Source organism: Enhydra lutris, unplaced genomic scaffold (assembly GCF_002288905.1).
Source record: "Enhydra lutris kenyoni isolate GAN:26980312 unplaced genomic scaffold, ASM228890v2 scaffoldscaffold147, whole genome shotgun sequence".
Lineage (NCBI taxonomy): Eukaryota > Metazoa > Chordata > Mammalia > Carnivora > Mustelidae > Enhydra > Enhydra lutris.
In genome coordinates this window covers 125,072-138,755 of record NW_019154231.1, presented here as the reverse complement: position 1 = coordinate 138,755, position 13,684 = coordinate 125,072, and the positions used below count along the sequence as shown (strand labels likewise).

The window sequence follows — 13,684 nt, the reverse complement described above, 5'->3', positions numbered from 1 at the left end:
TTGTAAATATATGTCTAATCTGGAGAGTCAATGGTGTTACAAAAAAAAAAAAAAAAAAAAGAATCCGAAAGTACAAAATGATAAGAAAAACAAAAGGAATAAATGCTTTTTCCTAAGCCAGAACTTCCAGAAGTAGTTTCTTTCTCTTTTCTTTTCTTTTTTTTCTTTTGTAGTCTCTACTGGGGCTCAAACTCATGACCGTAAGATCGAGTCACATGCTCCTCTGAATGAGCCAGGCTCCCTCTTAGAGCTTCTTAAAGAGCTGAGGGGACCCAGTGACATGCTGAGGCAGGAGGCCCTTTGGCTATGATGCTTTCTTTACCTTGGCCTTCCAGAAAATTCTTAGATGTTTCTTCCTATAGCATAATCAGCCCCCTCCACTCCAGGTTTCTCCTGTCCTCTCAGCCACCCCTGAGCACATGCTGAAGGTGCAGGCAAGCAACCAGCGCCTGCTTGTCTTTCCGCTTCGCTCAGACTGCTGTCCTCACTGGCCAGGGTGTTGTTTCCGCCCTCAGATGCCTACTTGTAGTGAGCCCAGCAAGCTTCTAGCTCCAGCTGACTATCCGTTCCAACGGGTATGACCTGGAATGATCTGATATTGTGGTCTTTGCTAGGCCGCCGTTCAGCTCCGTTCTCCCTAAAAAGGATGAGAGGGGCTTCCGATTTCGGAAGTGAAACAGAAGATGGAGGGGAAAGAGGAAGCTGGGCTCAAAACAAAAGTGAAGTCATTCCACCTCGTGGTCCAGAAGGCAAAGAAGCAGAGGCTTGATCAAAGCCAAACTTGAAGGTTATCCCCAGGCTAACTTGTGTGTTCGCTGTGGAAATTGAGGGCTTTCTTTCCTACATTTGTGGGAGCAGGTTCTGGCTTCTTTGGTCAAATGACTGGGTCTTTGAAGACACTCAAAGCAAAGGAGACAATGACAAGTGAGCTCTGTGTTGCCTGAGGTGACTGTTTATGACCCCTGAAAAGTGGAAATGCTGTGAATACCCACCTTTCAGTGAAGATATGGTCAGTCCAGTTCTGGTTACAGACCACCCCCAGCTAGTTAAAATCAGAGTTAAGGACGTTCAATTATCTGAGAAGAAACAGATCTTACTGAGCAAAGAAGGGAATGAAGGGATATATATTTACAGGTGATCTTAATTTTTTATTATGCCCATGGAGAGAAAAGACTAGCAGGAAAACACCAGGATTAATGCAGTTTGATTTGGATTATGGGATTATTAGGTTTTTCTTTCTTCCTACTTTTCTGTGATTCCTGAGTGTTCTGGGATAAATCAATTTTTTATATACTAGTAAAATACACATGAAGGCATAAAAAAAGGAAACTTGCAGAAGGGCCAGGAGTCAAATTAGCAGATATTGCATTAAATCCACTGAATTTATGTTTTAAAGCATCCCCATTTCATCTCCCTCTGGATGACTGCTGACTTCCTCTTAGATATCGTTGACAGACCAGAACAATTCAGAACCGTGTGTGTTTGTGTGTGTGTGTGTGTGTGTGTGTGTGTTTACCCCATCTCAAAGATGCCCATGCATCTCCCCACATTTGGAATAAGGACTTCATCAGAAGAAAACTGAACCCCAAACTGAAGGATCTAACAATTCCTGGAGGAAAACTCAAAGCAATAGGGAATGGGAGCCTGTAAGTGTATGCCCAAATGTCTCATTGTTTGGAAGGAAAATTCTGGGTGGTATTCTGTTCTGTCTTAGAGATCTGGGGGAGTCTTATCCACGTGACCTACTGCAGTGATCTTAAGAATGCATCCCTATTTCAGGAACCCCTCTCCCCATCTCACTCACTCTTGCTTCCGAATAAACCACCTGCAGTCATATTCTTGTCTTAGATCCTGCTTTCAGAGTCACTCACACTAATTTAAAGACTAGAAAATGCCATGAGGTTTTTTTTTTCCCCCGGTGTTATGATTCCTTACCACAACCAGCCCAAGACTTCTTACTCCTTTATTCACTCATTCACCATTCAGGAATCTTACCCCTGTACATTTCAGAAATCTCTAACCATGTCAACCCACAACTGCCCCAGGAAATGAAGAGACAACGTTGAGCGAAGCAGATGTATTCTCTGGCCTCATGCGAAGTCTAGAGTCTTTGGGAAAGCCCAATTAATAAACCAATTACACATGGGGCGCCTGGGTGGCTCAGTGGGTTAAAGCTTCTGCCTTCGGTTCAGGTCATGATCCCAGGGTCCTAGGATCGAGTCCCGCATTGGGCTCTCTGTTCAGCAGGGAGCCTGCTTCCTCTCTCTCTCTCTCTCTCTCTCTCTCTCTGTCTGTCTGCCTCTCCACCTACTTGTGATCTCTGTCAAATAAATAAATAAAATCTTTATAATAAACCAATTACACAAATAAGTCTAACATAGGGACAAGGATTAGTCCCACGGAGGAAAGCTTTAAAGCAACAGGACAACATAAGATAAAGATATAACCTACTTTATGGATTTCAGATTGAAGGCAATGAGGGAAAATTAAATTATGTAAGTTGCAGCTACATGCCAAGAATGAATTGGTATTACAGAAATTAAGTGGGGTTAAGAGGAAGAAGGAAGTACTGTAGACTATTTTGAGCAAAGGTCTTCAAATGGGTGAATCTTCACACATGAGAAGAAATAAAAAATCCTAAGAAATAAAAAAAATTTAGCTGATTCCTGAGTGTGTTCCATTAAAATCAAACCTTTGTGAGATACTCAAAACACTACCTAATTGAAATAAATGGTTGACTTCCATTTTAATTGGGGGACATGGGTATTCTGGGATTCATCTTCAGTAGTAACTTACATGACATTGGGAAGGAAAAGTCCCGGCTCTAACTTCAAGTTGCTTGGTGTTCTGATTGGATTTAGTTAATGTGGACCATTTGGGGAGTTTACTGTCACATGGTGGGGAGACCCCAAAATGCCAGCATTAGAGTATTGTCTGTGGAGTATTGTCAGTTGTCCCCCCCAGTTAGGTCTTTCTGACAATTTGCTAGATTCTGCCTTTCTCCATGTGTACATAGTTCTCTTTAGACTAGCAATTTAGTGGGACAAAGAAAAAATTTTATCAGAATAGAATAAATCCCATGCCTGATCCCCACCCATTGCTTAACTGTACTGGGCCCAATGGATAATGAATTAAACCCCAAAGTCCAGATTGACCATCTTTGCCCCATAACCCCTGTGCAATATTGATCATTCCCATAAGACTTAAAAAGTCAGACGTCCACCCCATACAAGGCTATCTCACCCGATGTTAACATACAACCAGGGTACTGGATTCCTCTCTAGACCAGAGCCTGGGTTGGGGATTCAGACAATCTGCTATTTCCCACATGGTTTCCCATAGTAATGTTCACTGTGATCATACCCTGCGGTTGCACCCTCTCTACAGGTGACCATCATTTTAAATTAATCATTTCACCCCTTTTCATGGTTTTTGTACCTTTTATGACTCTTACATAATTTATGTTGTGTCCTGTTAATAATGCAATAGTATCACATACATTCTTTTTGGCTTCCTTCTTTCACTCATCGTTGTATTTGTGAGATCAAGTTGTATTTTTTTCTGTTTGTCATCCTACTTTATGCATTTTAACTGTTGTATTGCATTCCACTGTATAAAAGTAACACAAAATACTCATTTATCCTTCAGTTGGTGGAATTTTGTTGTTTACAGTTTTTGGCTAGTGGGAGCAATGCTTCTCCCCTGACTATGGTGCTTTATATCCTTGGGTATATGTGCACAGGGTTCTCCAGGGCAAACCTCTAGGTGCCGGACTGCCTGATCATAGCTGCATATCTTTTCCCCCAAACCAGGAAATCCACACTACCCCCTACCAAACTGGCTGGAGCAATTTACACACCTACCAGAGGTCTGTGGGATGCCACCTGCTCCCCAGAAATTAATATTGAAATCAAAACAAACAGCAAACATCTGTCTATCATCTTGGAATTCACAATCTCATTTAATTGGCACCACAGCCCTGAAAGAGCCATCATCACTAACAGTCACACGGGAAAGGACCAGAGGCTCACTCGGGAGAGTGCTGATTCCAGGTGCTGATGCTGGGGGAGGAGCCATGCAGGAAGCACCTGGTGAAGAGAGAGAAGCCAGCAGAATCCAGACAGGGGTTGGGATGTCATTCTGGGCTTGCACCTTCCAGGCTGGATATAAATTTCAATCCATCGAAACAGTTGCTCAACCGCATTACCTGAGTCTCTGCACTTAGAGCTGGAGGCACCAACTGGAAACTCACATCAGTGTGCATGTGGTAAAAAGACTTTTGTGATACACAGTGTTGGAGCAGAACCAAAAAAAATGAGTGGAGTTATGGACACAAACGTTCATGTGGATAAAGCCTCATGTCATCAGGGTGAGGGAATAAGAGAAGCCAGACACTAAGGAGACAGCAAGGCAGGGGGCAGGGTTCATGGTAGAGGACCCTCCTCCGGGGAGCTCTCCCAGCCTTGTCCTTGCCTCCTGCACAGACAACACAGCTTCATTGCCTTTAGGTTTTCAGCACAGAGTTCACACAGTTCATGGACCACTTCAGAATCTTCTGGGTTAATGCAACCTTCTGTGTATGTGTGATTCTGTTCTAAGATTCTCAAACCCCAAAGCATGTGCAGCGTCATCCTCTGTTTACCTCTTGGTTTCACCTTGGGAACCTGTCTGGCTGTGCCGTGCCTGAAACACCAACACCACTAGCACCACCAGCACCAGTGCAGACAGACCCATTCGGATGAGGTTCTCCAGCGTGTGATCTGGGCGTGGGGCTAGGGACAATGGGGCAGAGAGGTCATGCAGGGCAGGACAGGTCACGCCTACCACTGCACGCAGAGGGGAGATCTAGGTCTCCTCTCCCCTTGAACAGGTCATATGCACCCCAGGATGCCTATGTCCTAATACTCACCACTTGTGGAGTCTGGGGTCTGCAGTGATGAGGTGACAGCAGCAGGAACCCCTGAGAGGAAAGCAGAGAACATGAGTAGTTGGGGCTGCTCAGCCCAGCATTCCCCTGAGGATCTGAATGATCAATTCTCCCTTCTCCTGTCCTGAGGAACAAGCTCGTCCTCACAGTGATCCCTCCTGCAGCCACAGGTGAGGTGTGAACCCCCTTGTCTCCAACTTCTTTGCATTTAGACTTTGCTTTGGGGTCTTGATGACAAAAAAGGGCTCAGCCACACTCCATGCCATGAGCGGACACTGCACCTGTTTGGAAATCCCTCATGTCCTTCTTGCTCTCTCATCAGACTAAGCAACAGCCCACCCTGAGCTTGATTTCCTGGGGAAGAGAGTCCCGAGTTAACCCTCAGCGGGGAATCCTGGATTTACGGATGGGAGGCGGGCACCCATGGATTCCTGAGGGTCAAAACACGAAGGGGTGGTCACCCCAGGCTAACAGTCTCTCCTCAGCCTCAGCCCAGTCAGTCTCATCTTACACCTATGTTAAGAACCTTCACAGCACCTGGGTGGCTAAGTGGGTTAGGCTTCTGCCTTCAGCTTGGGTCATGGTCTTCAGGGTCCTGGGACTGAGCCCCGCATCAGGCTCTCTGCTCAGCAGGGAGCCTGCTTCCCCTCCCCTGCCTACTTGTGATCTCTGTCTGTCAAATAAATAAATAAAATCTTTAAAACAAAAGAACCTTCAAATGGTTTTCTTTTGTTATTTCATTCATTCATTCATTCACACATTCATTCATTCACTAGAGCCACTAGTTATGGACCGTCTGGAAATATAATAGTCGTACTTACATACATATGTGTGTATTTATGTACATTATCGACATGTATGATATAGGATGTGTTTATACATAAAAATGTATGAAATACGTACTACACATAAATACATATGATATACATATTATGTATTATATAATGTATTTTATATACTATGTATATCTGTATGTAAATAAGACATATGTGGTGAGACACTTGTAAGTATACAATACACATCGGTATGTGGTACCAGCATGCCCAAGTGTGTCTTGGTGAAGGTAATAAATAATAATCAATGTTCTTATTAAGAAGAAAAATGTGGAGGGGCACCTGGGTGGCTCAGTGGGTTAAAGCCTCTGCCTTCAGCTCAGGTCATGATCTCGGGGTCCTGGGATCGAGCCCCGCATCGGGCTCTCTACTGAGCAGGGAGCCTGCTTCCCCTCTCTCTCTGCCTGCCTCTCTGCCTACTTGTGATCTCTGTCAAGTACATAAATAAAATCTTAAGAAAGAAGAAGGAGAAGGAGAAGAAGAAGAAGTAGTAGTAGAAGAAGGGGAAGAAGAGGAAGAAGAAAAATGTGGAGTGCCTGGGTGACTCGGTGGGTTAAGCATCTGACTCTTGATCTCAGCTCAGGTCTTGATCTCAGGGTTGTGAGTTCAAGCCCTGCATTGGGCTCCATACCAAATGAAGAAGAAAAAGAAGGAGGAGAAGGAGGGGGGAAATGTGTATCAGATAAGGTGGAGCTATAAATAGAAAAGTCTGTAATACATTTAGGACTGATCAAACACTTTTTTAAAATTACAAAAGTGTTAATGGGGTGTTTGTATAGGGTCACAGCCAACGTGACATTTGGAAGAGGATTTTAAGTCAACACGGAAGGGTGACAGTGAGGCATAGGAAGAGAGAGTGCCAATATTTATCACACGATGAATGTCCACGTCCTTTGCCTAAGCTATTCTGTTCTAAGAATTTAACCAAGATTGAAGGAGTGATTGCTTCTGCATACCCCTGTGCATCGGTATGTGCAAGGATATTCATCATAGGTTACTTTGAAATATCAAAAGCCTGGGAACAAACGAACTGCCAAAGTATAGGGTATTGGATACATTTATCCTGACACATTCAAGCGAGAAACTACCATACAACCATTAAAAAGTCTAAAAGAGATTTATATTACTGATACCAGGTAATTCTTTAGAATGTATCCTTTCATTAAAAAAAAACAAAAAAACAAAACAGAGCTGGTCAGAACTGTGTCTACAAGATGCTGATGTTTGTCCACTCACAGAAGATGTTTGTAGGGTCTCCCTGAATGTTTGGGGGGAAAAGGTAGCCGAGTGTGGTGGGGTTGATTTGGGGTTTGAGCAAGCGGTAGCAGAGACTGCAAGGTAACTACTCTTTTTGTACCCCATTTGTGAACAGTTTCCGGGATGCACCATGCGAATGCACTCCTGGCTTCTGGCTTTTTCAGAGATGCTGCATTCACGCGTGGATCCCGGCCCAGTGGGATCCCACGCACCAGTAGGAGGTGTGGGGCAGAGGACGGAAGGACAAGTTGCCTCCAGAGAGGCGCCTGCTGGGAGGACTTCCAGACACGAGACAGAGGGGATGGGGAGGAAGACATTCAGAGAGCCCCTCACCTGTGACCACGAGCTCCAGGGGGTCGCTGGGGTGCGACAGCAGGAAAGGGGTGCTGCTCAGTGATCCGTAGCACCTGTAAGTCCCGCCGCGGTCCAGAGTCACGGTGCGCAAGGGAAAGTCCGCCTGAAATTCCCCACCTTGGTGCTGAGACCTGCGGTGCAGGGGCGGCCCAGCCTCCCCCTCCTTGGACGAAGGAACGCATCAAAGAAGCTGGCACTCTGACACCGCAGGGTCACATTCTCTCCTGCGGCCACGGCGGGGCCCGGCTGCGCAGACAGGGTGGGAGGTGGCCCCTGTGGGAGCTGGATTGCGAGGAGAGTCGGGTGTTAGGGGCGGCTCCGCAGGCGCCCCACCCAAGCGCTTCTCTGTCCAGTTGTCTTAAATTCGCGCTTCCCGCCCTGGCGCCTCTCTCTGCCTGTGCTCCCCGCCCGCACTTCCAACAAGTGCCTGAGATGCCAGCCCAGGAAAAGTGGGAGTGTGGGCTGGGATATGGCTCCTACCTGCGACCAGGATGTCCAGGGGGTCACTGGGGGCCGACCACTCGGAGGAGAGGGTGTGTCCGCCGTAGCCCGTGTACCGGCCCCCGTGGGAGGGTCTCACAGGGCCCAGGGGGAAGTCTGACCCAGAGAGTCCAGCCTGGGGCTGCCAGCCAAGCCGCCGGGCCAGGTCAGGTGTCCCCTCCTTGGACAGAGCGAATCTGTCATAGCCAACATCAGAGCGACACTGGAGGGTCAGGCTCTGCCCAGGAGCCACCACGGGCCCTGGCAAGACTGACAGGGATGGTTTCCTAGACACCTGGGAGAAAAGGTGGTTCTGGTTTCCAAGAGGGTCAGGTTTCTCCTGCTCCTCCAACAGGCCTCCCACTGCTGGCTCCCAGCATCCTGAGCTCTCTTGCCCCAACCTCATCGTCCCCAGTGCCCCACCTGGAATGATGCTCCTCTCACAGGTCTGGAGAACCAAGGAGTTTTAGAGTCATGCCCTGAATTCCTCACCTGAGATCAGGAGCTCCAAAACGTGGCTGGAGGCAGACCACACATAGGGGAAGCTCGAGAAATAACCATAGCACCTGTATGTCTGCCTGTGACTTGGGCTCAAGTGGTCCACAGTGAAGAGCGCTTGGAGCCACCCGTCAGCTTGGTGCTGTGAGTCCAAGTGCCTGGGGTGGCCCTCTCCTTCTTCGCCGCACAGAACGACCCAGTCAAATTCCTGCCATGAGCCACACTGGAGGGTCACGCTCCCTCCTGAGGCACGATGGGGCTGGGCAGGGCTGAGAGGCTGGGTTTGTTGAACATTCCTAGAAGAGAACAAGCCTGGTGTGTTAGAAGGGCGGGGAGGGGGCGCCTGAGGAAATCACGTTAAGTGAAATAGGGTAGGCAGAGAGGGACGAGTACTGCATGATTCTGCGTCTATGAGGAACCTAAAGATGGTCAGATTCGTAGAGGCAGAGAGTAGAATGGTGGTTGCCAGGGGCTGAAAGGAGGGGAAGAGGGAGGGTCATGTATACAGAGTTTCAGTTTTGCAAGACGGTTCAGTTCTGGAGATCTGCTGTGCAACCCTGTGCCTATAACAATACTGTGCTGGGCACTCAGAAGTTTGTGAAGAAGGGAGATCTCATGTTGTGGGGGGGTTGGGGAGGGAGAGGAACACCACCCCCAATGGTCGATGGGACTGTGCTATAGAAAGGAAGGTCCCTCCTGGGGCACAGCCACCTCACCTGTGCAGACAGAAACACTGGCTCACCTGTGACCACCAAGTCCAGAGGCTTGCTGGGCACTGACCAGCTTGTTTGTCTGTGATACAAGCAGGAGTAGTGACCAGCAAGGTGGTAGGTCATGTGTGGGAATGGGAACTTAACCTTGTTGCTGGGTTCCAGGGGAAACTCCCTCCTCAAGGGCTCTGGGAACCCTTTCCGGTACAGGCAGTACTGGTCAGCATTCTGAGATCCCTGGCACCAGATGCTCACAGGCTTCCCCTGGGCCACCACAGGATCTGACTCTGCCCAGATGATGGGTATGGGCAGCATCTCTGGAATAGAGTCAGAGTTGCAGTCCTGGTATTCTCTATGTCTCAGTTTCCCCTGGTTCTCTGCCCTGGGGCCCCTTGAACACGTTTTTATTGTTCAGTTTAAGATTCCTCTCCTCTATCCTCCAGATGTCCTGGCAGGGCGGGGGGTCCTATATTGTGCCCAAGGAGGAGGTGGGACCTGGGACCCCTGGGGATAGGCTCACCTGCCTGCACATGCGTCATCTGGCTCAGACACAGTCCTGGAAGAGAGATCCCAGTGAAAGGCCACTGACTCCTGAGCAGATCCCCACCTTTTCTAAGCACCCCAAGTTCATGAGGTCTCCTGAGAGAACACAGCCTGGCTTTGAGAGGGCTCCCCTCTCCCACACAGGTGTCTATCCCCATCCTTCTGAAAACTCACCAAGGCAGAGAAGGACCATAAAGGTGATGGTCATGGTGCTGCCTCCCACTGGACAAGCCTGCACAGACAGATGCCTGGACAGGATGCAGGCAGCAGGGGGCTTTCCCATCGTCGGGCTCAGAGGAAGGGGCTCCAGAGGACGCCTGCTTCCCTGCAGACAAGTGAGACCTGATCTGTGGTGTGCCCAACCTTCCATTTACCAGGCGTGACCTTCTTCCTGAAGAGGGTGGGGACATTTCCAGTCCTGAGTCGGCTCTGTTGGCCACTACAACCTGGGTGTGCCCAAGGGAATACCACTTCCTTTCTCAAGATTTCCATTTATGGGGATGTCTTTCTGCCAGCCCTTCACCCAGCCAATGTCCATTTGAACCCTCAGATTTTTTTCCAGGCCCTGAACATTCATCTGTGAACGAGAAGATGTAGTCACAGTGAGGGCTCAGATTATCAGAAGACAGCCATTCAGTAACGGATCCCACAGTTACTTATCTGAAAAAGAGAAATGCACAGAAATATGAAAATATATAGCAGTAGAGAATTATAAGCTGTATATTAAAAAATAAAAACCTTGTACCCATTCTTATGGGGTATCCTTAAGGATTGATTATGCACTCACCATTACTCATCGTCAGGGAAATGCAAATCAAAACAACAGGGAGATATCACTGCACATCTATTAGGATGACTATTCTCAAAAACACACACACACAAAGACAAAAAATACTGAAGAGGATACAGAAAAATTGGAGCCTATGTACACTGTTGGTGGGAAGGCAAAATGGTGCCACTGCTGGAAAACAGTATGGAGGCTCTACGAAGTATTAATAATAGGACTGCCATATGATCCCACAATCCTACCCTTGGGTATTGATCCAAAAGGACTGAATTAGAATCTCAAAGGAAAATTAGCACTCTATTGTTCATTGCAGCATTATTCACAGTGGCCAAGACATGGAAACAACCTAAGTGCCCATCAGTGGTTGGAAGGATAAAGTACATGTGGTACCCACCTACCATGGGGTATTATTCCGGAAATATTCTTAAGAAGGAGGTAATCTAGCATTTGTAACAACATGGATGGATGCTGAGGACACAGTATTAAGTGAACTAAGCCAGTCACAGAGGGACAGATACTGCAAAAATCCACTGGCGTGAGGAATTTAAAATGTCAGACACATAGAAGCAGAGAGTAGCATGATGGCTGCCAAGGCTCAGGGTGAGGGGAGGTAGGGAGACGATGTTCCACAGGTGTAGACCTTCGGCTCTACAAGATGAGCAAGCCCTAAGTACCTGCTGTGCAACATTGTGCCTTCAGGTAATGATACTGGATTATAGACTTGGGAATTTGTTAAGAGGGTTGATCTCCTGTTAATTGTTTTTACCAATATAAATTTTATTTTATTTTATTTATTTTTAAAAATATTTTATTTATTTATTTGACAGAAAGCGACTCAGAGAGAGAGGGAACACAAGCAAGGGGAATGGGAGAGGGAGAAGCAGGCTTCCTGATAAGTAGGGAGCCCAATGTGGGGCTTGATCCCAGGACCCTGGGACCATGACCTGAATCAAAGGCAGATGCTTAATTGACTGAACTATCCAGGTGCCCCAGTATGAATTTTAAAAAGACAATAACTATGGGGTCAGACTTCATAGTCAAGGTAGCAGACCAGGCCCATGTTCAGAGGCCCCCTCTGCTCCAAATGCAAAGAAGTTCTGGATAAAACGTTTGGTCATAGTCAAAGAGAGAAATGAGAGTTCCCAGGCAGAGCTCAAGTCCTGAGGAAGGGACTGCCTAGGGGATCCTGGGGTCAGCAAGGCAAGGAATTATAGGGAAAGGGGTCTGTGGTGTGTTCCTGGACCAGGGGCATAGATGTGGGGCTCTCCTCAGACCTGGTGCACAAGCCCAGGGCAGACCCAGCCTCTGTTGCCACTGTTTTTCCAGGACAAGAGAATCAAGCTTTCTATGTCCGCCATCCCTCCGGGCATCAAGGCCCACGTGCTCTATGATCTCTATGATTCTTGGCCTGAAATTGCACGTCTGATGCCCTGACCTCCGTGTTCCCCAGCCTCAAAGAAACAGAAGGCCAGACCTATGAGCTCTGCCATGGACACAGCCCAGGAAGCAACCCTGTGGGTTCAGAGGCCATGTGGCTCCCAGAGAGAGTGTTCCCCCACCTGCTGTAGGGAAACTGGGGCCTGGGGTCAGGGCCACTCTCCCCAGAAAGGCAGTTCTATTTCTATGTGAAAGCAACCACCCTTGATTCCTGAAGAAGCAGGAGGAAAGGGTGGTGACGCTCTGCTGAAACTCAGCCCTATAGATATAGGTGTTGGCATTGACCACCTCCCAGTCAGTGACCCTTGCTTAGGTGACCTTGTCCAGGTGGGGAGGTGATGCCAGAGGGAGCAGGAGGTACTTAGCAGCTGAGCAGGACCTTGGGGAGAGGGTAGGGGCTCAGCAGGACATGCTACAAACCATGAGAGGGTGCCATGGAAGTCCACGTGTGCAAGCATGCCTTTGGTGGATTTCAGGGAAAAAGCATCTGGTCCTCTAGATGATACAATGGGTACAGGGTTTAATTTGGGGGTGAAAATACCTTGGAACTAGTTAGACGTGATGGTTGCACAAGATTTTAAGTGTTCCAGATGCCACTGAATTGTACACTTTTTAAATGGTGAGTGGTCAATTTTACATTTATGAACTTTACACCAATAGGGAAAAAAGCAAAGATGTAATGTTTGTTTGTAAAGCGAGCAGCACAGCCCTGACATTTTGAGTGTGGATTTTTATCACAGTCACACTATACACTTGTATCCAGAAAGGACATTATGACCAAACCAAGTCCAGTGTGCTTTGATGTTTGCTGTCTCTCAGTGTACAATAGAAAAGAAATTAAGTTCCCCAGATGACAGCGTTCTGTGGTCAAGGTCATCCTCATCTACATGTTGAGCTTCCCTGCCTCCTGCAAAATTGTCTTTTTTGGGTGTCCCTAACACCCCTGGACCTGTGTATAGACACCATCCCCATTTCATCCATGGGGACCCCACTCCAGGAGGGTGGGCTCTGTGTTGCTGTCCATGGTGCTGATTGGTACTTGGCTGTACCATCCATTTCAGCACCACGGCCAGAGTCTATGGGAGCAACAAAGTTACCCTATTCTCATATCTTGGTTGGCAAGTTTGCCTCAGTGAGGCCCCATGGTTGGTCCTATATAGCCTCCACGCAGGAGTCAAATAGAAAATACTCAGTCAGGGACGACTGGGTGGCTTAGTTGGTTAAGCTGCTGCCTTTGGCTCTGGTCATGATCTCAGCGTCCTGGGATCGAGTGCCGCATCGCATCGGGCTCCTTGCTCGGCAGGGAGCCTGCTTCTCTCTCTGCCTCTGCCTGCCTCTCTGCCTGCTTCTGCGCTTGCTCATGCTCTCTCTCTTTCTCTGATAAATAAATTTTTAAAAATCTTTAAAAAAAAAAAGAAAAGAAAATACTCAGTTGGAGCGTGAAGGTAAATTGGAAAAATACAGGGGGATGTCTGTAGTTGACATTAATTCAAACTCCCCTGGCAATCTGTGCATCCTGAATGGAGATAGAATTTGGAAGCTCAGGATGTTGGCCCCACACCCAACATGCCAGCCACTGGGACAGCTCGAGGTGCCATATAATGTTAGCTCTCCCTATCTGCCTCAGAACATATCTTACCAAACCAAGTTCAGGGTACCAGCTATTGGGTATGACCAAAAGATATCAGATTTGGGGGCACATCAAACTGGCTTCAAAACCTAGAGCTGCCTCTTGTTAGCCCTGTGTCCTTGGGAATATCATCTCACTTCTTTGAGGCTCATTTTGATTTTCTGTAAGACTGCAGTGATTATGGTTCCTGCTTCATAGGAATGTTTGGAAGATTGATGGTGAGAGATT

At 47.6% G+C, this 13,684-nt stretch overlaps 1 pseudogene; it reads right to left on the bottom strand.

Annotated features, from left to right (window-relative positions):
• Nucleotides 1–4,027: 4,027 nt before the first annotated feature.
• On the bottom strand, nt 4,028–9,885 carry LOC111140040 (annotated as a pseudogene).
• Nucleotides 9,886–13,684: the final 3,799 nt, after the last annotated feature.